General features: G+C 41.4%; 1 pseudogene; it reads left to right on the top strand.

Annotated features, from left to right (window-relative positions):
• The first annotated feature begins 27,210 nt into the window (after positions 1 to 27,210).
• On the top strand, positions 27,211 to 27,279 carry LOC112208802 (U7 small nuclear RNA; annotated as a pseudogene).
• The last annotated feature ends 210 nt before the right edge of the window (positions 27,280 to 27,489 follow it).

The raw sequence follows: 27,489 nt of genomic DNA, 5'->3' as shown, positions 1-27,489 counted from the left end.
GGTGATATTAATATCTCTGGATATAAGGACTACCTTATCGTTTAAATATTTTATTTCCATCTATAGCCTAATATAGAACATTGATTTTCTAGTAGAAATTCTGGGAAGGGCTTTCTGTCTCTGAAATTGATTCAGTACAGTTGACAGTTCATCACGGTTACCTGGTTAAACACTTTTTTTTTTTTTAAATTCTCCAATGATCTAGGAAATTGTTTCATTTTTAACACAGGCTTATTTCTGATGGGGATGGGGGCATAGAATAATATGCCTAATAAGCTAAACGTTCTTAACGTTTCATGTCTTAAACTGTCTTTTTGAACATTGAGACCACCTCAAGTGCTGTAAAAATAAGAATATTATATTAGGGGTGTGTGAGACGCCCTAGTCTAAAATCTATCTTTAAATATATTTCCTTTGTAATTTTCAAAGACTTCAGTAATTGTGTGTTATGGTGGAAATAATACTTTCCATTGGTCCACATTGCTCTGGACCAAACCTGGAGCATTTCTATAATTAGAGCTATCTATGAATCATTAAAAATGGATCTAGAATAATTTTGGGGAGAGGGAGTGTATCATTTAGTTTAGGCTTACCTCAGCAGCACTTCATAGGGTGAGGAGTTGTTTGTTTCTTTAAAGGTATAACTGCATTGTAAAATGACTGGGTTTTGTAACAGTAATTTATGGGGGCACCCTTTTTGGATTCTCCATTGCCTCAGTTTCCTCAAGGAAAAAGTTACAGAGATTAAGCTAAATTTTGAATTTAGAGAATAACTGCTGTGTAATTTTGGTATAATTACCATAAATTTAGTGTCTTAAAACACAACATACGTTATTTCACAATTTCTGTAGGTCAAGAGTGTAGTTAGGTTTTCTGCTCAGGGTCTCACAAGGCTGCAATAAAGGTGTCAGCCAGAGCTGCAGTCTTATCTGAAGCTAGGGGGTCCTCTTTTATGCACATATGGCAAAATCCATTGCCTAGCAACTGAAGAAATCATGGGAACTTCTTCAAGGCCAGCAAGAGAATCTCTGATCCTCAGGGAAGGCCTTAAGCGCTCTTTTAAAGGTCTCACCTGATTAGATCAGGCCACCTACCCACCAGGGTGATCTCCCTTTTGATTAACCCAAAGCCAAACTGATGAGGTACCTTCATTACGCCTGCAAAATCCCTTCACCTTTGCCCTGCATTGTAGTCCAATCACAGGGGTGATACGCATCATATTCAAAGATCCTGTTCACAGTCAAAGGAGGGGGTTATATGGAGTATGTATACCAGGGAATCTTGGGAGCCATCTTAAGAGTTCTTCCTATGACAAGGACTCAACTATTTAGAACTGGAACAATTTACAAGTGATAGCCTTATATAGTTATCATAGCAAGCTTATTTGGGGATCAAGGTTGCCTCTGAGAACTAATGAAAACTGGACCAGCTTCCCCAAAAAGTGTATATACATGGTAGTTTTTCATACAGTTTTAGGGGATTCATAAGAGTCCATGAATTACAGTCTGTCCCAACCCTTCCCTTTAGATGATGAGTTGTTGAGGTGACTTGCCCAAGGTCACACAGCTACTAAGGGCCAAATAAAGCCCACATCTCAACTCCCATACTGCCCAGGGCTTCTAATTACTATTCCAAAAGTAATCTAAATTCATTTAAATTTGTGAACCAATGCAAAAAATGTGAATGTAGCTTTTTGGATTTTTTTTTGTTTACTAAGGAATGGGTAACATTGTTATAGAAGCTTGCCTAAGAGTTTTGAAATTAGTTGACCTTTTTGAGTTTCCAAAATTGAATCTTCCATTGTAGCTATTAAAGTGAACTATAAATAGGCCAACTTTAATTGTTAACTCCTCGGGTTTGGTGGATTATTTACCATTTATATATAAAATTTTAGTTAGAATCCACCGTTGGCTATTTTGAAGGCCAAGATAGCTGAGTATCTTATCCTTTTTGTAACTTCTTGATTATTTTACTTATTGGCAAAATTCATTAACTGTCAGCCAATAATTTAATATTATGGGAGGAAAAAATTTTGCCCAGATATCTGAGGCAATACTCCCAAACACTAACAAACTGATGCCTAACAAACTTGACATTTTGAACACTTAACGTTTTCCCTAAACTTTTAAATAAGCACATTAATAAAGTATGCTTTTAAATATATATGTACAATAATTTTTAAAAGTTGCTGCAAGATGCCTTCAAATCAATATGCACGTTGGTGGCGTTAGTGCAGTCTTTTATTTTTATTTTTTTGAGACACAGTCTCGCTCTGTGGCCCAGGCTGGAGTGTAGTGGCGCAATCTCGGCTCACTGCAACCTCTGCCTCAAGGGTTCAAGCAGTTCTGCCTCAGCCTCCTGAGTAGCTGGGATTACAGGAGTACGCTACCACGCCTGGCTAATTTTTGTATTTTTAGTAGAAATGGGGTTTCACCGTATTGGCCAGGCTGGTATTGAACTCCTGACCGCAAATGATCTGCCCACCTCGGCTTCCCAAAGTGCTGGGATTACAGGCGTGAGCCACTGCGCCCAACCAGCCTTAATTCTTAATAAAGGAAGTTGAAAAATAATGAACATTGGTAAAACTATTCTAGTGTGATCAGAAGCAAATTTGGACTGTAGTGTCAAATTGATAAAAAACTAAGCACACCAATCATGTATAAGAAAAGTAGATTTAACATTTTTTTCCCTAAACACTTAACCCAGAAGTTACAATAATCTTGAAAATTCCTTTTAAATCCAGGCCCTTTAGGTGATGGCAGTTTGACTCAGGATGTCCAAGTCCAGTGTATTTTCCATAAAATTGACTTGACAGCTACTGCTCTGGGTGTAAGAGCAGTTGACTGTGAGGAAAAGTAAATGGTTCTACAGATTCTTTATGATCTACCTCCCATCAGAGGACTGCAGTACTCCCTTGTTATTTATATTTTCTGCCCCAATTTTTGCCTTCTCCACAAATTTTATACCTTTTGTAGCTGCCTACTCCAGATTACTTCACCTTTCCAGACTATCAGTTCTTCCCGTTTTATTCTTCATAAAGAAAATTCCAATAACCTGTTTCACTTAGGTTTTTCTATTACTCTTCAAGCATGAATCCTAATTTCCCTGACTATATCTTACCTCTGATCTCCATAACTGATGGATTCCTATCCTAGACTATGTTACTCTAATTTTACCCAAGATTTTCTCCAGCCTGTTTTTACTCTTACTTTGAAACAGCTGTTTAAAATGACTCGTAGTCTGCTTAAATCTACATGCTTTTTGTGGTTCTCAATCCAGTTACCTACCTTCCAGATAATCCCCTCACTGTCCTGTCCTCTCCATTCCTCTGATGTTTAAGCCCTGTGAGCCACCTTTCCCCCATCCTTTGTGCATAGTTACCATTTTACTCTTTCTTGTTGCCCAGGCAGGAATGCAGTGGTGCCATCTTGGCTCACTGCAACCTCCACCTCCTAGGTTCAAGCGATTCTCCTGCCTCAGCCTCCTGAGTAGCTGGGACCACAAGCGTGCACCACCACGCCCGGCTAATTTTTGTATTTTTAGTAGAGATGGGGTTTCACCACGTTGGCCAGGCTGGTCTTGAACTCCTGACCTCAGATGATCCACCCTCCTTGGCCTCCCAAAGTGCTGGGATTGCAGGCGTGAGCCACCGCCTGGCCACCATTTTACTCTTTTTAGGTACAGTAATCTAATATCCAAAGTCTTGGACTCAGCTAAAGAGGGTATTTACCTTAAAAAAAAAAAAAAAAAAAAAAGACTCCATCTTTTGATTCATAATTGTGGTGGGGGCGGGGAATCAAGACAACCTTAGTCACTTTGGTATTACCATAATTCTTGTCTTTTCAGGGTTGTCCTGTTCAGCTGCATAAAACATCATGTATTCTAGGTATTTCCTACCTCCACTTACGTTTTTACTTGCCGATGTGCTGCCTTCATAAATGGGTATATTCTGCCACACATCTAGTAAGCCCCCAATGCAGTACACAATGTGTATCACTGATAAAACTCGCACTTCTGCCATGTCAGTATTATATTCAGTTGAGTGGTCTTTAGCATAGTGGCAGTCCTAGTCATCCTAACCTTTTAGTTAAGGTAAAATTATATATGTTTATAGAACTCATATAGACAAGCTAGTTTTTAAAATCATCTTCCTTTTAACCAGTTTAGGATGATCTAGGATAGCTAAGTTACCTACATGGTGACTGTTCGGTCTAATTCAGAATCAGAAGTACTAAAAGAATACTAAAAAGTTTTTACCCATTATCTCTATCCCTGTTTTCTTTTTGCAATTCTCAGCTGCAGGGAGCAAGAAAAGACACAGCAGATAGGAAATGTTTGTTTGCATCCTGGCTTTCTCAACTGCACTTTACGTCCTTGAATATTCTAGATATTTACTCCTTCAAGAAGTCAGGAGTATATCCAGGCCTACCTATCATCCTTGCCATCCCCATTAACCCTCATTTTTCAGTATGTGTTTTACATTTATGGTAATTTTTCAGTCTATAGTATCTGTTCACTCATTGCTCTATCACATCTGAGTTTCTCCGTCTTTCTTTCCACTAGATTGTAAGCTCCTTAAGGGCAAGGTCGGCATATAAGCAAAGTTCTGTAAACACCGTGAAGGTACCATGAGTTCTATGGGTACTCAATAAATGCTTGTGATAATGATGCAACTTCTCAGATGAACTGATTGTAGTGACTACCTCTAAAAGCCTTCAATCTACAGTTTTTAAATTTGTCTCATTGCATCTGAGTTTTAGAAAGCCTTCGATAGAAAGGGAAGATACTTCATAGCTTGCCAGATAAATGCCCATTTCCTTATTTCCTTTTCCTCACTTTTGATATTTTGCCCAGTGTCTGGTCTGGATATCTGACATCCATAAGGGTATTGAAACGGATCCTTGTGTGGTTTTCAGATACCAGTTATATATACTATGAAGCAGAGGTAACCTAATATTGTCTAACACTATTGATACAGTTTATTTTTTGGAAATACTGTATGGATGATTTATTGAAATAACTTATAATAAGATTTTTTACAAGGAAATATCCAAACCACAAAGTTAAGTGATTGCTGTTTTGGTCAGTCAGCTATAGTATGAAATTATTAGAATGCTTTGGTTTATTTATGTATGTGAAGTTGTTTTATCCCTATGTGCTTCAGTTTCTTCATCTGAAAAAATGGAAAATAGTAATAGTACCTACTCGTATGGCTTAAGTGAGTTAATTCATGTAAAGCATGCAAAATAATTATAGGTAGATAATAAACACTCATTTATAGCATCTAGGGGAAATTCCCTTTAAAGTTTGTTGCAAGTAAAGGCAGAAGCTTTATTCATTTCTACCTTTGTCAAATATCTGAGAACCTACATTGGGTTAGGCAGTAAACCAGGAGCTAGGGATAGCAAACCAATTAAATGTAGCAAGCGCTCTCAATTTAGTTTGCTGGGAGAGACACAGTCATAAATAGGCAAATAAAAAGAAGTGATAAATAAATGGTAAATGAAAGCATGATAAAAGCAATGATAGATGTGCATGATGCATTAAGCAAACTCCACTGCTTTGGTACTGCATCAGAGCATTTGATGGCACACACAAAATTTAGACTTGGTATCTGTAAATTCATTACCTCCAAATTCAAACTTTCTTCAACTATTTAGAAGTCAATTTTTTCAAGCCTATAACTCCTTGCTTCCCCCTCTTAGTAGATGCCTTTTCCTATTTCAGTGGGGGGCAGTGGCAAAGAGAAACTTTATGAAAGGAACTCTGTTAGTTCACTTCCAGCTTAGAAACCCATTTAGATATCACCCCACTCCTTACTGTTCCATTAGAGGAGCTTTCCTGATAACCAAGGCAGTCTTAGTGTCTTGAATCCTATCTCCTGCTACTTAGGAATCTCACACTGTGAATTAGATTTTTCTCTCCTTTATATTCAACTATGCCCCTCCAATGTGATTGTACCCACTAACATTCAAACATGCTGAAACTTTTGTTATCTTAAAGCTCAGCACCCAGCTACTACATCCTCCCCTTACTATCACAGCCAAAGTTCATGTAAATTGCTTGTTCTCTCCAGTTGCTCAAATTCCATTCACTTCTCAACCCATCCCAGTCTTTGATTTGCCCCCATCACTCCATAAAGCCCTTGAAAAATCACCAGCCTACATGTTACTTAATTAAATGAGCAGTTTTTGTCTTCATCTTGACTCAAACACTAGGCACTTCATGACTCCCTTCTAGATTTTCACAACACCACATTGTTTTTCCTCTAACCACTGCCACCTGCCTATGCCCTCAGACCCCTGGCCAGCAATTTTGTCTCCTTTCTAGCACATCTTTTTCCCTGGTCATTACATGTTAAGAGTTTTTCAAGCCTTAACCAAGTTTCTCTTCTCAAACTTCTTTTATTCTTTTATTCTATGATGACCACACTTCAGTGATCATCTGTGACATACTACTGATCCCTAATTGAGTACTGGCTTTCTCTGAAATCTCCATATTGCCTCCTTGAAATGTTCACTTATCTGAAAGGCAGCCACAACTCTCATTCAAGATTAAGCTCATGTCTTTCTCTTCCACCCCCAAACATGATCCTCTTGCATTGTTCCCTATCTGAGTGGATGTCACCTGCCCTCACCCTAAAGTTCTCCAAAATGGTTCTTGCATTCCTTCACTTACTTCCATTTCCACCTCCTTAGTCTGACCATCATCTCTTTTCTTGAACCATTGTAAGTCTGTTAAGAAGGTCTCTCACAGGCCGGGCGCAGTGGCTCACGCCTGTAATCCCAGCACTGTGGGAGGCCGAGGCAGGCGGATCACATGAGGTCAGGAGTTCGAGACCGGCCTGACCAACATGGAGAAACCCTGTCTCTCTTAAAATTACTAAATTAGCTGGGCATGGTGGTGCATGCCTGTAATCCCAGCTACTCGGGAGGCTGAGGCAGAAGAATTGCTTGAACCTGGGAGGCGGAGGTTGCAGCGAGCCGAGATCGCACCGTTGCACTCCAACCTGGGCAACAAGAGCGAAACTCCAACACACACACACACACACACAAAAAGATGGTCTCTCACAGCCACTCTGACCCTCTTCCTCTGATGTCTGCAATGAAGACAGCGTGATCTTTCTGAAATCAAATCTGAGTGTTCAGATCATTCTTACTGTTCATATCTTTTCACCTTTCTTAGAATAAAACCCATCTATTTTTCTCCTGATTAAATTATTGGAAATTGCAAGCATATGCAAAATTAGAATAAAATAATCCCCCTGTATGCATCACCCAGTTTTCACAATCATCAACACATGGTCCAGCTTGTTTCATCACCAGCCCACTCACCTTTCATGTCTCCCTAGGATTATTTTGAAGCAAATCCCAAACATTATGTATCTCTAAAAAAACTTTTTAAGCGTAACTACAGTACTATTATCAACCCTTTTAAAAATGAACAGTTCCTTAATACAAGTAACTTGTGCTCACATATCCTTGATTTAAGTAAAAATCATTAACATGGATATGGTCTTTCATTTTCTGGCCCCTGCCTACTTCTCTAACTACTTCTCGCACATACCACTCTGCTCTGTGTTTCAACTGCACTGGCTTTTCAGCTCTTCCTCATTTAATACAATTTCAGAATTCATTCCTTTTCTTTAGAGCACACTGAAGTTCACAATTAAAATTCATACATTACTAGATTATAACAGGAACTATATACCACATTGCTTGGAACATAGAGCACAAATATTCTTTAGATGATTAAATAAATGGATTTGTGAGGAGAAAGAGAATGGATACTTAGCCCAGAGTTGGGGGAGGTAGGACCTCCTGAGTGACTCAGGACTTAACAAAATGAAGTGGAGACAAGAGCATTCCTCTGTGAGCAATGTCAGGGAAGGGAAAAATGGAATAATTTTTAGTCTAAAAGTTCACAGCAGGTAGTGGTGGGAACGTGGCAGACCAAGCAACATGTAACATGCTTTGTTTAGGAGGAGGGACTTAGGAATTTTAAGTATGAGAATATTATTGTCAAAATTGGACTCTTAAATCACTGTCATCTTTGTTGAAGATGGATTTGGGAAGATATTATAAGAATAGAGGCAGGAAGATGGATTAGGAAGCTTTTAGAGCAATTGGGTGTGAGATGGGGGTCCTGAATAGGGGTTGAAATAGTTGAATTAGAAAAGAGGGATGACACAAAATAGAGAAGTGTGTCTATTTTCAGTTTATTGCCCCACCATCTCCAAATCCACTCTTCTTTGCCCTACTTTTTGACACTGGAGCTGAACTGTGTAAGTATTTTTCCTTTACTAGCTGGCACAGTGTTAAGCTTTGTCAAAAGAGAGCACTAGGGTGACACTACAGACTATGTTGTGGCAGGAGAACTCTTTAAAGTTCCCATTGTCCATTTTTACTGTTCACCGTTGTGGCCCAGTTGTCCTCAGGGACCGGCTCCTGTGCTTTTAGGCCATGCTCTCTCAGTGGCAGATGCTTCCACAACAAGCCACTTCCACAGCAACGTATGCATGTATGTGTTGTATAGAAGAATTGAAAATGTATTTATGGCTGGGCCCAGTGGCTCACGCCTGTAATCTCAGCACTTTGGGAGGCCAAGGCGGGTGGATCATGAGGTCAGGAGTTCAAGACCAGCCTGGCCAAGATGGTGAAACCCTGTCTCTACTAAAAATACAAAAATTAGCTGGGCGTGGTAGCGGGCACCTGTAATTCCAGCTACTCAGGAGGCTGAGGCAGAGAATTGCTTGAACCCAGGAGGCGGAGGTTGCAGTGAGCCGAGATCGCGCCACTGCACTCCAGGCTGGGCGACAGAGTGAGACTCCATCTCAAAAAAAGAAAAGAAAATGTATTTACAGTAGGAATTTCATCCAAGGAATAAACGTTATAAGAAATTGTTGTGCGAGGAAGCTGATGCCTGTAATCCCAGGGAAGCCAAGGCAGGAGGATCGCTTGAGGCCAGGAGTTTGAGACCAGCATGGGCAACATAGTAAGGGAAAAAAAGTACCAGATTAAGATGAAGAAAACTTTAATACCGCAGGAAATCAATTTAATCTCAATATACAAACTCTTAAAACTCAGTTAAGAAAACAACCTAATTGAGCAAAAATTTGCATAGACACTTCACAAAAGATATGTGGATGGTAAACATATGAAAAGATGTTTAACATCATTAATCATGAGAGAAATGCAAATAAAAACTACAAGATACTATTACACACCTATATTAGGTGGCTAAAATTTTAAAAACTGCCAACACCAAGTGCTGACAAAGATACAAAGCAATTGGAACTCTCATACATTCCTGATGAGTGTGCAAAATAGTCCATTCTCTTTGGAAAACAGTTTGGCAGTTTCTTAGTTAAACATGCAATTTGCCCTACAGCCAGCAATTCCACTCCTAGGTATTTACTCAGGTGGAGTAAAAACTTTGTCTGCATGAAATCTGGATGTGAATGTTTATAGCTGCATTATTCATAATCTCAAACTGGAAACAACTCACTCAAAATTCCTTTAGTTGGTGAATGGATAAACTGGTACATTCATGTAATGGATTATTACTTATCAGTAAAAAACTGATACACATAACATAGATAAATTTCAAATGCATTATGCTAAGGAAAGAACCCAAATTCAAAGACTTCATACTGTATGATTCCATTTATATGACAATCTGGAACAGGGAAAACTATAAGGATAAAACATTCCGTCAGTGGTTACCATGTACTAGGAAGGGGAGAGATTGCTTATAAAGAGGCCCAAGGGGAATTTTGAGGGTGATGAACAAATCCTATATTTTGATTGTGGTGGTAGTTACGTATTCATTTTTCAAAATTCATAGAACTGTATGATAAGAAGGGTAATGTTTAATATATATATATATATATATATATATATATATATATATATATATATATATTTTAGAGATGAGGTCTCACTCTGTCTCCCAAAGTGCTAGGATTACAAGCACCAGCCACCCTGCCTGGCTTAATTTTTTTTTTTTTTTTTTTTTTAAGACAGGGTCTCACTCTGTCACCCAGGCTGGAGTGCAATGGTGTGATAATGGCTCATTGCAGCCTCAACCTCTTGGGCTCAAGTGATCCTCCCATCTCAGCCTCCCAAGTAGCTGGTGCTACAGATGTGTGCCACCACACCCAGCTATTTTTAAAAAATTTTTGTAGGCTGGGCGCGGTGGCTCAGGCCTGTAATCCCAGCACTTTGGGAGGCCGAGGTGGGTGGATCACGAGGCCAGGAGATTGAGACCATCCTGGCTCACACAGTGAAACCCCGTCTCTACTAAAACTACAAAAAATTAGCCAGGCGTGGTGGCGGGTGCCTGTAGTCCCAGCTACTCAGGAGGCTGAGGCGGGAGAATGGCGTGAACCTGGGAGGTGGAGCTTGCAGTGAGCCGAGATTGCACCACTGCACTCCAGCCTGGGCGACAAAGCGAGACTCCATCTCAAAAAAAAATTTTTTTTGTAGAGACAGGGTCTGCTATGTTGCCCAGGCTGGTCTCAAATTCCTGGGCTAAAGCAGTCCTCCCACAAAGTGCTAGAATTACAGACATGAACCACCACACCCAGCTTAATTTTTTAAATGCTACTGTTGAACACAAATGGAGATTTGAATCAAAAGTTATATGATTTTCTCAAACAAAAAGACATAAGATGTCAGTTATCCTAAGCTGATCTTTTAAAAGAAAAAAAATTCATGAACATTCTGAAAAGGGGGACTAGCTTTGTTTTAAAATATACATTCTCAGTAATTAAAATAGCATAGAACTGGCTCATTAATAAATAGTTCACTAGAGCCAATTTTTAAAAAAATCCAGATTAGACCCAGCATAGGAACATACCATGTATTAAAGGTAGCATCTCAAATAATGGGAAATATGAATTATTCAATAAATATTAATGGAAAATTGAATAGACATCCAGAAAGAAAATTGGCTTTATACCTCACATATCCTACCAGACAAAAAAATCCAAATGAATAAAAGCAAACACTAATATTATAAAGTACTAGTGGAAAGCCCTGCAAGAATTATTATACAACTGCAACATGGGGAAGACCTTTCTGGGTATATACAAAAACTCAGAAGCCATAAAGAAGAAATTGATAAAATCTATTTACATAAAAAATAATTTCTATGCAGGAAAACCTTCATAAGCAAAATGAAGCAAATGAGAAGATATTTCTAATTATCCTAGACAAAGGGCTAATTTTTCTAACGTGAAAAGGTCCTACACATCAATTTTATTTTATTTATTTATTTTTGTTTTTTGAGATAAAGTCTTGCTCTGTTGCCCAGGCTGGAGTGCAGTAGCAGAATCTCGGCTCACTGCAACCTCCACTTCCCGGCTAAAGTGATCTTTCATCCTCGGCCTCCTGAGCAGCTGGGACCACAGGCACGAACCACCATGCCTGACTAATTTTTGTAGAGATGGGGTTTCACTATATTGCCCAGGCTGTTCTCAAACTCCTGAGCTCAAGCAATTCTCCCACCTTGGCCTCCCAAAGTGCTGGGATTACAGGCATGAGCCACCATTCCCAGCCAATTTTAAAAGACTCAATAGATAAATTATGTCAACAGAAAATGTAAGAAAATATAATCGGCTCTGTTATGGGTTGAATTGTATTCCCCTAAGATTCATATGTCTAAATCCTAGCCCCCAGTACCTCAGAATGTGACCTTATTTGGAAATAGAGTCTTTGGAGAGGTAATCTAGTTAAAATGAAGTCAGTAGGGAGGGCCCTAATCCAATTTGACTGGTCTCCTTAAAGAAAGGTGTAAAAATAAATATTAAAGGAAAATCTGGACACACACACACAGGGAGAAGGCCACATGAAGATGAAGGCAGTAATCAGAGTGACGCTTCTACAAGCCAAAGAATGCCAGGAACTACCAGCAACCTATTGGAAGATAGGGCAGAGACATGGAACAGATCCTTCCTCACACCTCTTGGAACAAACCTGCAAGATACCTCAGTCTCAGACTTTTAGCCTCCAGAATGTGACAATGTATTTCTGTTATTTAAAGTAATACCAGTTTGTGGTACTTTGCTTCAGCAGCCCTAGCAAACTAATATAGGGTCTTACAACATATGAAAATTTACTCAGCCTCCCCTATAGTAAATGAAATTCACATTAAAACTGCAAGAAACCATTTTTGTTCTAATGAAATTGCTAAAGCTCAAGAGTCTGGATAACAAAATGTCATTGGTATAAGACAACAGTACCCTCATATCTTCCTGTTTGGAGTGCAAATTGGTACAAACTCAGGAGAGGTAAATTTGATAAAATCTATCAAAATTATAAATACATGTACTTTTCCTAAAACGTGTGAAATGACATACAAATTTATTTATTGCGGCATCATTTGGAAAATAAGACTAGACTGGCTGGGCACAGTGGCTCACACCTGTAATCTCAGCACTTTGGGGGGCCAAGGTGGTTGGATTACTTGAGGCCAAGAGCTCAAGATAAGCCTGGCCAACATGGCGAAACCCTGTCTCTACTAAAAACACAAAAATTAGCCAGGCGTGGTGGTATGTGCCTGTAATCCCAGCTACTGGGGAGGCTGAGGCACGAGAATAGCTTGAACCAGTGAGCCAAGATCATGCCACTGCACTCCAGCCTGGGCAACAGAGCGAAACTCTGTCTCAAAAAAAAAAAAAAAGACTGGAACTAACCATTAATAATGTGCTGGTTAAATCAACCAACATCAATATAGTGAACAATTTTACACCTATTTTTAAAATAAAGAAGACTTTTTATGTCTTGATACAGAAAAATCTCCAAAATACTATTAAAAGATTGAAAAAGCAAAATATATAGCAATGTAGTATGTTAGCATTTGTATTAAAAATATATTTTTGTTTGAATGTTCTTAAAACATCTCTGGAAGAATATACACATAAATTATAAACATTGTATTCTCTATGGAAAGGACGGGGTTGGAGGGAGACTTTTATCACATGATGTTTTAAAAACTGAATTTTAAACCACATGAATAATAAAAAAACACATAACTTTTTACATAAATAAGGGTGATTTTTGCTGCCACAAGGTGGCAGTGTTAAAGTCTTTATGAAAGAAGAGTATTTTGAAATTAGCCTGAAGACAAATTTTTGTATTGGGCCTGTAATTTTCAAGGTTCTAACTGAAAATAGGTAAAATGTATTTTCATATAAGATAGTGTATTTTAGGAGTCATGTAAATATGTTTTATTTCTGTAGTTTTGTAATCAGAGTATATTTTATTTTGGCTTTGCTTTAAAGCACTACAGGACCTTGGTAAGAAAAAGATAATACAAAAGCATTTTTGGCCAGACACGGTGTCTCACACCTGTAATCCCAGCACTTTGGGAGGAGGACCAGATTGATTATTCCAGGTAGCTAGTGCGAGCTTTCTCTGTTGCTGGATCGTCAGTTTCTTTACCCAAGAAACTTCCCCTTAGACTGAGAAAACAGAGAATTCTGCATGCTTGGCCAGTGCATGTTAACTGCAGACTTTGCTTTAAAGTGTGTGGACCTGACGCTGAGCATCATACTGGAAGCCTCAAATGTCAGAATAAAAGAGGGAGGAAGCCTCAGTTCCCCCTAACCAGACCATTTTCTTTTGGTAAGAGCCCACTTGTTTCTTTTTCCTTTCGCTTTTTTGCCCTCAGGATTAAATATGGATTGTTTTTACAGTAATGCACATATGAGAAGGGAGGGGAGTTAAAGAGGCCAGATGTTAACTTTCAGTATATTATGTTGAGATTCCTTTTTTTTTTTTTTTTTTTTTTTGAGACGGAGTCTCGCTCTGTCGCCCAGGCTGGAGTGCAGTGGCGCGATTTGGGCTCACTGCAAGCTCCGCCTCCCGGGTTCAAGCGATTCTCCTGCCTCAGCCTCGTGAGTAGCTGGGGTTACAGGCGCCCGCTACCACACCCGGCTAATTTTTGTATTTTTAGTAGAGACGAGGTTTCACCATGTTGGTCAGGCTGGTCTGAAACTCCTGAAGAGATCCGCCCACCTCGGCCTCTCAAAGTGCTGGGATTACAGGCGTGAGCTACCGCGCCCGGCCCGAGACCCCTTTCTTGTCTCTGCATAGCGCCCACCCCTGGCCTAGAGCCACTTCAGCTTTCCATCACTAAGCTAAGCTCTCACCTCCACTTTAGCCTCTTCCTTACTTAGACTTGTGTTATGGGCTTCCTCCACTCTGATTAACCCATCCACATGCTCCGATCTTCTCATCTTCCTGAAGTCATTTGATACCTCTCATCTAATGGTTCAGCTTTCACTGGTAAGTAAGCGTTTATGCCTTTTTGCTCTTCTATGTAGTTATATTTATTTCATCATGTTCTCCTGAGAGAATAGAGAAAACACAAATGTTCCATCACCATACTGGACTGGAATCCTCTGGAGATAACTCTTAGTTCTGCTCTTCTCTTCACTCAGATCTTTGTCCCTCAGATGTGTGTGTTTCTGTTTATTACAGTTGTTGGTCTTCTGATGACAACAGTAATATATATTCATTGTATATAATTTGGAAATACAGAGAAATAAAAAAGTCTATAATCCACCAAACAATTACTGTTACCATTATAGTATATTTATTTTCAGCCTTTCAATATGCATATGGTGCATTTTTAAAAACAAACGACATTATTTATACTATGTACGATTTTGTATACAGTTCTTTTTACTAATACTGTGAATAATTTCCCAAGTCGCAAAATGGTCTTTTTCAACATGGTTTTTAAGGCTACATAGTATTTCATTATCTGAAATGACCATTATCTGAATTACCTCTTATTCTCCTGTTGGACATTTTGCTTGGTCTCAGTTTTATTTGTTTTTTAGTTTGTTATTATAGAACACTTCTATTATACCTGGGCTTTCTTGTGTGCTTGTGATATCTGTCTTAATTGCAATTCAGAAATGGACTTTGGGCCAGGCACAGTGGCTCACATCTGTAATCCCAGCACTTTAGGAGGCTGAGGCAGGCGGATCACTTGAGCCCAGGAGTTCAAGACCAGCTTGGGCACCATTGAGAAACCCCGTCTGTACAAAAAATACAAAAAAAGCCATGCGTGGTGGCATGTGCCTGTAATTCCAGCTACTCAGGAGGCTGAGGTGGGAGAATCACCTGAGCCAGGGAAGTCAAGGCTGCAGTGAGCAGTGATTATGCCACTGCACTCTAGCCTCAGCAACAGGGGTGAGACTGTCTCAATTTTAAAAACTAAAAAATATTTTTTAAAAAATATACTCTTTGATTTAAGCTGCAAAGGAATTTATTGAAAAGAAAGCTCGTAGCTCGCAAAATCATGCACAAGTTCAGGTAAGGGCTTTTCTTTTCTTATTCATCAAAAAGAATATTTCTTCTACTATCCATCATCCCAAGCACTGTGAGAGGTTCACTTTTCACACCTGAATGGAGTCCATAGCATTTCTACTAGCTATTCTGTTCTCATTCCACACCAGTCCTTCCCTTTCCTCATTCTTTCTGATCAGGCCTGTTTATAACATTTGTTGGGGATCGGGCAAAAGTACAAATATGGGTCAATGTTACTTGTATCTAAATATTTTAATCATACAAATTAACCTAAAAACTTGAAAGAGAAGATGTGTGCTATCTTCCTACCTTGACAAATATACTTCATAAATAACCTGGAAGGGGGAGTTCTAATTTTGAATTATTTTTCTGTGCCTAAATGTAGTGGGGCAGGAAGAGCCAGCCCTTGGCCCTCTGCCTCAGGCCCGTGGCCCACCTAGTTTCTTTTCTACCTTTTACTCATTCCTTTGCCTGCTGTGGATGCCAGCATAAGAGGCCTTATACAGGCCTTAGAAGTGGACTCAGGGTGTTTGGCCAGAATTCTGGGGGTCCTAGTACACAGAGTGTGGTCTAGAAGAGACGGGGTGAGTGCAGGCCCTGGTAGGCATTTCCTGACGGACTCCTCACTCTGTTGGACTGTGGCCAGAGAAGGGTCAGAGTGGGGCCTTCTAAGAAGGGGGTCTGGGCAGGGCTATCTCCACTTCTCCCTGAAGCCTCCCTTGTCTCTTACGGTTCATATGACCTCACCCTTGTCTTTCATGTTCCCAGAGCATTCACCATTAATATCACTCATTTGAGCATATTAGTCATATATTCACTGTATTGTTACTTAGCAATTTCCTAAGGATATGGGCAGCTTTCTGGCATCCCAGGAAGAGAGGACTGGGTTCATATCTTATAAATGTCAAATATTTCATTATCACAATTGATACTTTATGAATACTTGATAAATTGAATGGCATCAAAATAATGTAATAGTAAACTAAACCAAGATTAGTAACTTTGTTCTCAAATTAAAGCCTTATTGGATATTTGCAATGTGACCGTCTAGTTAGTTTGCATTACTATAAAGGAATACCTGAGGCTGAGTAATTTATAAGAAAAGAGGTTTATTTGGCTCACGGTTTTGCACACTGTACAAGAGCATGGCGCCAGCATCTGCTTCTGGTAAAGCTTCAGCCTGCTTCCCTCAGTGGAAGGTGAAGGGGAGCTGGCCACACCGAGATCATATGGCAGGAGAGGAAGGAAGAGAGAGGTGGAACAGGTGCCAGGCTCTTTTAACAATCAGCTCTCAGGGAAACTCCTGCAGGAACTAATAGAGCAAGACTCACTCATTACTGCGAGGAGGCACCAAACCATCTAGGAGGGATCCGCCCCCACAACCCAGATGCCTCCTGTTACATTAAAGATCAGATTTCAACATGAGGTTTGGAGGGTCAAATATCCAAACTATAGCAATGACCATATATGTTTTTGCCATAATTGTGGGATTATGTTTTTTTGGTTATGCAAAACAAAAAATAAAAAAATCCAGTAAAAGCATTTTTTAATGGAACTAGCATTGTAATAAAAAAATTGTTATATATCTAATGTATAGCTCAAAATATATGGCCAGGTGCAGTGGCTGTCACCTGCAATCCCAGCACTTTGGTGGGAGGATTGTTTGAACCCAGGAGTCCAAGACCAGCCTAGGCAACATAAGCCAGACCTCATCTCTAATAAAAATTAAGGAAAAAAAATTGGCCAGGCATGGTGGCACACACCTGTAGTCCCAGCTACTCCAGAGGCTAAGGCAGGAGGATCACTTCAGCCCAGGAAGGTGAGGCTGAAGTCAGCCATCATCGTGCCACTGCACTCCAGCCCAGGTGACAGAACAAGACCCTTTGACAAAATAATAATAATAATAATAATAATGATAACTATTACATGGAAAAAAATTAAGTAAGCTAATTAATACACTATAGAATTATTGCCTTCAACACAGAACATGCTGATAAAAAAGTTTCAACATAGTACACAATTTATAAAATAATCAGTTAATCAGGCCACAAATATTTCTTGAGGCTTCTATTTACTGAGTGCTGTGCTAGGCCCTAGGCCCTAAGAGTATTTAGTAGTAAATAAAATAAGACAAAGTTCCTCCTCTCATGGATCTTATATTACAGCTGATTGTAACAAAGGACTACAGATGAATTTATCATTGGGCATTACAGCTGCAACTGTAAGTCCAGGCCAAAGAGTGTGCAAGGGTGAGAGGAAGAGCTCAAGGTCTGCATAGGGTCATTGTTTACTGGCAGTTGCAGTCCTTCCTTCCTGCTGTTCTGAATTTGCCATAAATGTCAAGCGGATAATGTGAAGGGTAGCGCCACCTCAGGACCTGCTCACCTCTCTCATGTTCCAACTTATTCCCGTAGACCTTTCATTGCAACTGCAGCTCTTATTTTCCAGTTACTATTTAGATCGTTCTATCAAGGCCTGCGGTGTCTTGGGTTTAATTTTGAAGACAGTTATTAAGGCTCCTAAACATTCTTCCCTTGCAGTTTGCCTAAAGGATGTTTAGGGAAAGATAGAGTCTCTTGGCTTGGCTTCTCTAAATGATCTTTATTTTTCCTGCTTTCCCCTAAATCTTTCTATTTTTTTTTTTTTTAGATGGAGTCTCACTCTGTCACCCAGGCTGGAATGCATTGGTGCAGTCTCGGCTCACTGCAACCCCTGCCTCCCGGGTTCCTGCGAAGCTCCTGCCTCAGCCTCCTGAGTAGCTGGAACTACAGGTGCCTGCCACCATGCCCAGCTAATTTTTGTAGTTTTAGTAGAGTCAGGGTTTTGCCATGTTGGCCAGGCTGATCTTGAACTCCTGACCTCAGCTCCCCTAAATCTTTCAAGTAGAAACAGAAAAGAAATAGGAAGGGGGAATAGGCACAACTTTCTTCAGGCTCCTGGAAAGCACCATCTCTCAGGCTGCCCTACACAACAGGAGAGCTGCCATATCAATGTAGTGACATGGTTCAACAGAAGGAGGTCTTCATATTTCGCTTCCCTGACACACCCACAGCTCCCCAGCATTGCCAACACTGAATTAGTAGCAGCACATCTACCTTGAGACTCAGTGAGGTAGAGCAAGGTGACTCACCCGCACTCAGAGGCTGAATGGAGACCAAGTCTCAAAGACTGGAGAGAGAAGATATTGCAGAGACTCAGGGGCCTGCCACCAGGAGTCAGAGGAAAGCCAGCCAGCCAGGGGAACATCACTGGGAGCATTGCCCAAGGTGAGAGAGCCCAACCTCCATTTACGTTCACATCAGCCTCAGACTTCAGCCTTGAATACCAGCAGCACACGGAGAAATTAAGTGAACAGTGGGTTGGCCAGGGGTGGCGGCTCACGCCTGTAATCTCAGCACTTTGGGAGGGTGTGGTGGGTGGATCACTTGAGGTTAGGAGTTCGAGACCAGCCTGGCCAACATGGTGAAACCCCATCTCTACTAAAAATACAAAAAATTAGCCCTGTGTGGTGGCAGACGCCTGTAATCCCAGCTACTCGGGAGGCTGAGGCAAGAGAATCACTTGAACCTGGGAGGCGGAGGTTCCAGTGAGCCGAGATCACGTCACTGCACTCCAGCTTGGGTGACAGAATGAGACTCTGTCTCAAAAAAATAAATAAATAAAATAAAATAAACAATATTTCAACACTCTTGAATTGAAGACAAAATTCTTATAGAGTGTTATAAGTAGTAGGAAAAAAGTGGGGAGGAGGCGGTGGGAGATCCTTAAATAAAGTATGGATTGTCCACCAAATCTCTGTACTTGCAGACACTTAAACTCTGGTTCCCTTCTTAGACCTCAGTGTGGTGGAAAGAACATGGGCCTCTGTTTTCAGCAGGCCTGAGTTTGAATCCTACCTCCATATATTATTTATCCTAGCTAATTTGTTAGATGAGAACAACAACTTAATCAGTCTGAGCCTCAGTTTCTCTATCTGAGGAAAATACATGCGTTCTGTGCCATGGGAGGATTAAATGAGGTAGTAAATACCTGCAGAGTGCTAAGCATATTTTCTGGAACATAAAGAGGCAAAGGAAAAAGAAGAGAAGGAGATTTAGAAGAGAAAAAGGAGAAAAGAAAAATGTACAGATGGCTACCAACAATGACCATGGTTAGTCATCTCACAAAATCCCTCCTAGCAAGTTCTGTCTTCTTTATGTCTCAAATATTATTGCTAAACTTCCCTTCTATTTATTTGCCATTTGACTTCCCTTCTTAAAGCTGCCTACCCCCTTTTGAACAGCAGAGGCCTTAATGTTTGGGGAAATTGGGTGAGGAAGAAAATCATTCTGCATATAGAGTTGCTGAAAAATACTGCCATATAGTTGAAACTTTTAACATTTGTGTTTTTGAGACGGAGTTTTGCTCTTCCTCCCCAGGCTGGAGTACAATGGCATGATGTCGGCTCACCACAACCTCGGCCTCCTAGGTTCAAGCGATTCTCCTGCGTCAGCCTCCCAGGTAGCTGGGATTACAGGCATGCACCACCACGCCCGGCTAATTTTGTATTTTTAGTAGACATGGGGTTTCTCCATGTTGGTCAGGCTGGTCTCAAACTCCTGACCTCAAGCGATCTGCCTGCCTCGGCTTCCCAAGGTGCTGGGATTACAGTCACCATGCCCGACCGAAACTTTCAACATTTTTTAGTAGCTTAAAACAACATCATTTTATCTCCGCGTTTTTGTGGGCAAGAGTCTAGGCATGGTTTAGCTGGGTTCTCTGCTTCAGAGTCTCTGTTTCAGGCTGCCACCAGGGTGTAGGCTGAATGTTATTCTTAAAGTTTGACTGAGCAAGTGTCCACTTTGAGGTCCGCTCGGATTGTTGGCAGCCTTCATTCCCTTGAAGCTGTAGGCTCCCAGCTCCTATAAACTCTCTGCTCGTCCTTGCCATGTTGGTCCCTCCACAGGCAGTTCACAGCATGGGTATTTGCTTCTTCAAAGCCAGCAGGAGACTGAGAACAAGACTGCTGGCAAAAGGAAGTTTTATAAAACATAATGTGATTACAGGAGTGACATCCCATCACCTTTGCCATAATGTATTGGTTACAAGCAAGTCACAGGTCCCACTCACACTCAGGTGAGGGGACTATACAAGGGGGTGAACATTAGAAGGTAGGGAATATATGGGTCACTAGATAGTTCAACTTTTTAAATTGTTTTCACAGATAATTTTTTCATCCCTTATGGATTTTTCAAGAATTGGTTTTTAAATTGTGCATTAAGGATGGTGGTTTGGGCCAGGCATGGTGGCTCACACCTGTAATCCCAGCACTTTGGGAGGCCAAGGTGGGCGGATCACTTGAGGTCAGGAGTTCGAGACCAGACTGGCCAGCATGGTGAAACCCCATCTCTACTAAAAATACAAAAATTAGCTCGGCATGGTGGCATACGCCTGTAAACCCAGCTACTCGGGAGGCTGAAGCAGGAAAATCACTTGAATCTGGGAGATGGAGGTTGCACAATGAGCTGAGATTGCGCCACTGCACTCCAGCCTGGGCAACAGAGCAAGACTCTGTCTTAAAAAAAAAAAAAAGAATGGTGATTTGGCTTAAACCCTTTGTGAAATGAAACAGAATGTCAATATAAATAAAAAGAATCGTGCCCCACAACAGCACTGAGTCTATTTCCAGGTAGCCGGTGACCAGGGCTGAGAACTTGCCCCAGACCACGAGCCTCTCTGTTGAGAAAGCAAGCTGACTCAGTTTTTCAGCATCTCAAGGAGCCTGCAGCAGTAATCCAGTTTCTTCAAAGGGTCTGTGGATTCTCTCAGCTTTCCTGTTATGTTCCTGCGGTAGTTCTTGCAGCAAAAGTTCATGATGTGAGTCTCCACATGCTGCTTTATCCATCTGAGCAGGAGCTGCAAGCTAGTCCTGCCTCCTATCTGCCATCTTTATCCCTAAACTCTCATCAGTTTTCTTGTCCTGTAAAAGATCAACAAACAGAGAATTGTATTTACCTGTGATAAAATGCAAAAACTAAGACTGCTTCATCTCCAATAACACCTTCACCTCCAACTCTGCACTAAGGTTTGCCACAGAATAGTGACTGTTCAAATAGGTTGTTTGTTGTGTGACAGCAAGAAGAACCTGAGACCTTAAAAGAACTCTCCAAATACCTGAAGATGGACTTTCACACAAACCAAAGGAATTTAAAAATCTATGTCTTCCCCTCCCAATTTTCCAAAAACCTCAGGGCCTGCCCTACTTAAAAGGATGTGGTCAGCTGACTGCTACCTCAAGCCAGAAAAGCAATCATGTCTAATCAGTCCAGACAGCCACTGCTGCCTCTGTGTCTCACTGGCATTCAGGGTCATTTTTCAAGGCTGGGCCTCCATGACCACCTGCAGTTACAGTTGTCCGCTGGGAGATAACACTCCACAGACCCAGGTGGGGCATCAGACTGAAATGAAGCTTCGAGGCTGGATACTTCCAGCCTTAGTGCTAGACTAAGCGAAGGAAGGCTGTCACTTGAGGTTAACTCCCAGGGGGCCAGCCCAGGGGCTTCATCTTTGTGAGTCCCTGGCAGGTCACTCCTTACCTTGGGACCTCTGTGTCATGATTGGTTCTGGCATTCACTCCCGGAGGACCAAAACTGTCCCTGTCCCTCTTGGGTTGCTCGGCTTTTCATTTTTAACTCTTGAAACCCAGAAGACTGATCATCCTACTTCCCAGAAAACAGAGCTCTGGGTCCATCCTCCTGTGGGAAGCTACCTTTGGAAGGCAGTGCCTGCAGTCATATATTGACTGAGATAACCCTAGTATCTCTTGCTCTAAAGCCAAGAGAAAAGTCACTTTCTTTCCAGGGGCACACATTGCAAAATGAGAAGCTGCCAAAGCAGGAACTCATTTTAACTTTCACTCCTCTCTCTCATCTACTTTTCTCTCTATCCCTCCTCATTCTCACCACACCCAGTAAGTGACATGTTTCTAAAATTTCTCAGGCCATCAAATCTCAATGCCAGAATGCTAATCGATTGGGTGCATTAGAAAGAAGCAACTGTGAATGAAGGTAAAATATGACAATAAGAAATATATACCTACAAATGTAAAGGACTACAGAAATAAAAACAGTCATTAGTCTATAGATTTAGGTTACTTATTTATTTATTTTGAGACAGAGTTTTGCTCTTGTTGCCCAGGCTGGAGTGCAATGGCACGATCTTGGTTCACTTCAACCTCTGCCTGCCTCAGGCAGGGTTCAAGCGATTCTCCTGCCTCAGGCTCCAGAGTAGCTGGGATAACAGCCACCATGCCCAGCTAATTTTTTGTATTTTTAGTAGAGATGGGATTTTGCCATGTTGGTCAGGCTAGTCTCGAACTCCTGACCTCAGGTGATCCATCCACCTAGGTCTCCCAAAGTGCTGGGATTACAGCGTGGGCCACTGCACCCGGCAGATTATTTTATTTTATTTCATTATTTTATTTATTTATTTATTTATTTATTGAAGTAGGTTCTTACTCTGTCACCCAGCCTGGAGTATAGTGGCATGATCATGGCTCACTGCAGCCTTGACCTCCCAGGTTTAGATGATTCTCCCACCTCAGCCTTCCAGGTAGCTGGGACTACAGGCACATGCCACTGCACCGAGCTAATTTTTCATATTTATTGTAGAGACAGGGTTTCATCATGTTGCCCAGTCTTGAACTCCTGGGCTCAAGCAATGAACCCACCTTGGCCTCCCAAAGTGCTGGGATTACAGGCGTGAGCCAACACACCTGCCCTAGATTTAGATTATGAGAAGGGCTAGATGTATGTGTATATGTGGTTACTATGATGTTAGTTTCCCTCAAACTAAAGAACAAATATATACATGAAAAAGAATACTATAGCATAGGCTTCACTTTGCCCACACTGGACACAATAACTCAATGGTTCAGCATTTGATGGCTAACATTATTATGATGAGCAGCTATTAGCAAGGCCTTTCAACTGTAAAATTTCTACCTGGCAGAAACCTGAGTAGGAGCAATCACTTTGGTTTGAGGCTTGGTTTTAATCCTAAACACATCAACAGAATTTCAAGATCAAGGGTCCTTAGCAGTGACTGAGTTTCTTAGGTTCTTTTCCGTGGGAAGATTGACATTTATCTTTCTTCTTGAGTTGGATCATTTATTAGCATCATTTTCATTTAGCGTTACTACCCAGTATAAAGTGTAGCACTAATATATAACTCATTTTCCTCATGATGACTAAAGCTTTTTGTCTGATGACTATGGCCTGGGAAGATCAGGACAATCTTTTTTTTTTATTCTTTTTTTTTTTGACGAAGTTTTGCTCTTGTCGCTGAGGCTGGAGTGCAGTGGCACAATCTTGGCTCACTGCAACCTCTGCCTCCTGGGTTCAAGTGATTCTCCTGTCTCAGTCTCCTAAGTATCTGGGATTACAGGCACTCACCACCACACTGGGATAATTTTTGTATTTTTAGTGGAGACAGGGTTTTACCATGTTGGCCAGGCTGGTCTCGAACTCCTGACCTCAGGTGATCCACCGGCCTTGGCTTCCCAAAGTGCTGGGATTACAGGCATGAGCCACCACCCCCGGCCAATCAGGACAGTCTTGAAAGGACTTATTGAAGACCCTGCCTCAGACCTTGTGTTACCTACCTCTTCACCTCCTTCACATGGACCTTATTTCATAGTTAGTCTCGAAACAAACAGTGAATCTGTTCTTTCCTGGAATCAAATGAATAGGGTGGAGGTAGGAGGAGAAGAGGATCACGGCAGGAAGAGAGGAGGCACAGGGACTTTGAAACCCATCCTCCTCCACAGTCAAGTGCCTTACCTCCTCCTGCCAAGTGCAGGGGAGAGGGGGGAATTCAAGGTTTGCTGCCTTCCCTAAATGTAGAATTTTTTAAAGTATTATTTTAAAAATACTGTTTACATTTAGTTACTTCCCTATTTTTGCTGATGCAGACATTTTTATGCAGACATTTTTAGCAAATGTCTTTTAAAAAAGTGAAGAATTTTATAACTGCAGAATTTCTATGATCCAAAGAGCCAGCGGTGCACAGGCCTTTGCATCAGGAAGGGGAATTCAGAGATGGATCCTCTCATTTGATGGGTGAGAAGACTGAGGCCCAGACAGAGGTATCCACAGTGGTTTAGCAGGTTAGTGGCAGAACAGGGATCCAGGCTTCTCTCTCCTGGCTTACTGATTTATCACAAAAGGTGACTCATTCATTCACTCATTCTTCAAAAAGTGTTTGGATTCTCACTATGTGCCAGGTGCAATTCTGGGCACAGCCCCTGCCTTCGGTGGATTTCCATGTTTGTTAGAAGATGCTGAGTGCAGCCTCAGGGTAGGTACAGGGTGATGTGGGAGGGTGAGGAAGTCTACAGACAAGAGCTCACAGGCCTCTGTGGGTAATAACAGCAAGTCGTTTTGGTGTGATTGGAACATGAGGAAGGGGGCGTGAGCAGAAGGCAAGGGGGTGAGGAGGCTAGAGAGGGAGGTGGGGTCTGATCTAAGAGGTCTAGCTGGTGGAGAGCCAAAGTGGGAGTCTGGGACCTGGTAATGTCTGTGCTTTAGAGAGACCACTTTGGCTGCAAAAGGGTGAAAAAAATCAGAGAAGAGCTTACTAACAGGCTTTGAGCCAAGGTAATGAACCTTTTAGACTCTGAGGCAGAAGGCAGAACTGGTAGCTTCCTCCAGTGGCCTCGAGTTGTTATCCCAGTGTGCTGTACTACAGTTGTCATTTTCTGTGTGCTATGATGAGAAACAGATGACAAATCACTGCCATAGAGGGGAGCAAAACCCTAGGTGAGGAGACTGGTTTGATAGGAATTCCAACTGGAAATCATATTGACCTGAACCAAGAGGTCAAGATCTGATTCTGGACTTTGTAACTTACTGGTTGTAAGTAGTGAAAGGTAAGTAGAAGTAAGTAAGAGACCCCTAGTCTGGGACAACTAGAAGGGTGATGGTACCATTCACTGAAATAGGGAACATAGGTGAAGAGTTTGTGGGGAAAGACTATGAGTTAGGACATGCTAATGTTAGGTACCTGGAAGACATCCAAGAAGCGATGTCCAGTGAGCATGTAAATATGTGGCTCTGAAGGGGAGGAGGAGGTCTGGGTTACAGTTATGAATCTGGGAATCTCAGCATATGAAGTAACTGAAGCCATATGGTCAGTGAGTAATGGTGGCCAAGAGAAATGTGTGGAGTAAAAGGAAAATGGGGCTCAGGAGAGGAACATCAACATGTAGGCTAGGGCCCAGGAAAGGAGTTCCAAAAGAGAAGATGGGCCAGATAGGAAGGAGGAAGGTCAAAGGAGGTGGTGTCCTGAAAGCCAAAATTAAGAGCTTTTCTAGGAGATAGAAGTGGCTAAGTCCTTTCTAGAAGACGGGAGGTTAAGGGTGTAACACTGTGGATGCTGGCTGTGTGTGGCTGTAAATAGCTCCAATCCATGGCATCCATTTATATTCTTAATGTACATGGATGCTGTTACCTTTTTTGGGCTAAAAGAGGAAAAGATGTTGTTGCCTGGGTTTGTGGAAGAGACAGAGAAAAATGAAAGAAATCGATACCCCAGGAGGTTTTGGTAGAAGCTGTAGGGACTGGATAATGAAGGACCTTATGGGACTTTGGAACCTAAGGGATACAGGGTTGGAGAAAGAATCCTCACTGCTATGCAGTACCCAAGACTACTGTATGGCTGGACCCATAAGCATCTGCGGGCAGCATCAGGGCCAGCCTCTACTGGCTTGCAGAGGCAGTGAACTCTCTTTAGAATCTAGAATAGAAGACCAAGAGTACATTTGAGTCACCTTCTGAGGCTACAACACATCACTGGGAAAACATTGGGGTCTGAGGGTTTGCTGGTTGCAAGAATAAGGAGCAAACACAAAATGTGGTCCCATCTGTGTCTACAGCTGGTGAGATTGGGTTATTCAAGAATCTGGGTGTGGAAGAAAGCAGCATTCTTGGAAAGAGCTGCAGGAGACATGATTCCTCAGGGCAAAGCCAGCTTTCTGGAGGTAGAATAAACTTGTAGTGAAAAGGTGAAGTGTATGGGGGAGTTTGTTTGCCTGGGAAACCTTTCCAAAGGTCACAGTTGAAAGGAAAGTTTAGGAGAGAGTGGAATGATAGAACACTGGGTGACGAAAATAAAAAATAGAGAAATAGGGGATTGAGAGTGCATAAGAGGAGAGATGAGCAGAGATGGCAATGACCAAAGATAATCAAGACTTCTAGGATGGAAGAGAGATTGAGAGGTAGGAGCAGGAAGGCAAATTTAGATCCCATAAAGAATCAGTTGTGCTTCCAAGAGGTTCTCAGCCCAGTGAAGTTCCAGGTCTCTTTCCATTCTTGAGAAAGAGTAGCAGTCTCTGGTGGAAGGAATATCCCCTACATCCTGGGAAAATTTATTCATGACCTGGTCTGGTAGTATTCCCTACTTCTTGGGAAGATTTACTGATGACCTTCCAGGGCAGCGTGGGAGTTAGGGTTTTGGTTGCTGCCATGCTTCTTCCTTTCCAGTGTCTCTTCTGCTTATCTGAGGTAATGCAAAAACTTTAAGCCGATACCTGTTGGTGTAATGGGAGTTCCTTTAATTTATATTAACTTTCCAACTACCTTAATGTTTGCTAGTCAATTCCATGCACATCTTACCCTCAAATGCTCTTACATGTGTGTAGACCTAACTGTCCTATTGTGAATCCCCTATCTATTAGATACCCAGAGGCATGACCCAGCCAGGTCACTCAAGAGTGGCTCAGCAACTCAGCAGACAGGATGTGGTCAAGGGGATGGTCAGGTCCCTGGTTCCACCTCTGTGGTCAGCAACAAGGAAGGTGTCTGATCAGAGAGAAAGAGTCAGAAAAGCAAGAAGCAAATGTATTATAATAAAATGTTACAGCTCTTTTAGAATTTATCTAGCAGGTTTTCTGGTTACTATAAGAGAAGGGGGAACCACCACAGATTTGGAATAGAGTAAGATAGGGATATATTTTTTCTCTTGGTAGCTGGTGCAAAGATTCCTTTTTGGGGGAAACGTGTCTTTGTAAAATTACTTCAGAGGCAAACATGGGGAAGACTGTAAACCTTGTGTTTGGGTGCAGAAGTCCTTAAACTTTAGCATGCAGCAGAAACCCTGGGGTTGCTAAAACACAGATGTGCTGGTCAGT

Source organism: Pan troglodytes, chromosome 2 (genome assembly GCF_028858775.2).
Source record: "Pan troglodytes isolate AG18354 chromosome 2, NHGRI_mPanTro3-v2.0_pri, whole genome shotgun sequence".
Lineage (NCBI taxonomy): Eukaryota > Metazoa > Chordata > Mammalia > Primates > Hominidae > Pan > Pan troglodytes.
This window is presented reverse-complemented; position numbering and strand designations above follow the sequence as displayed.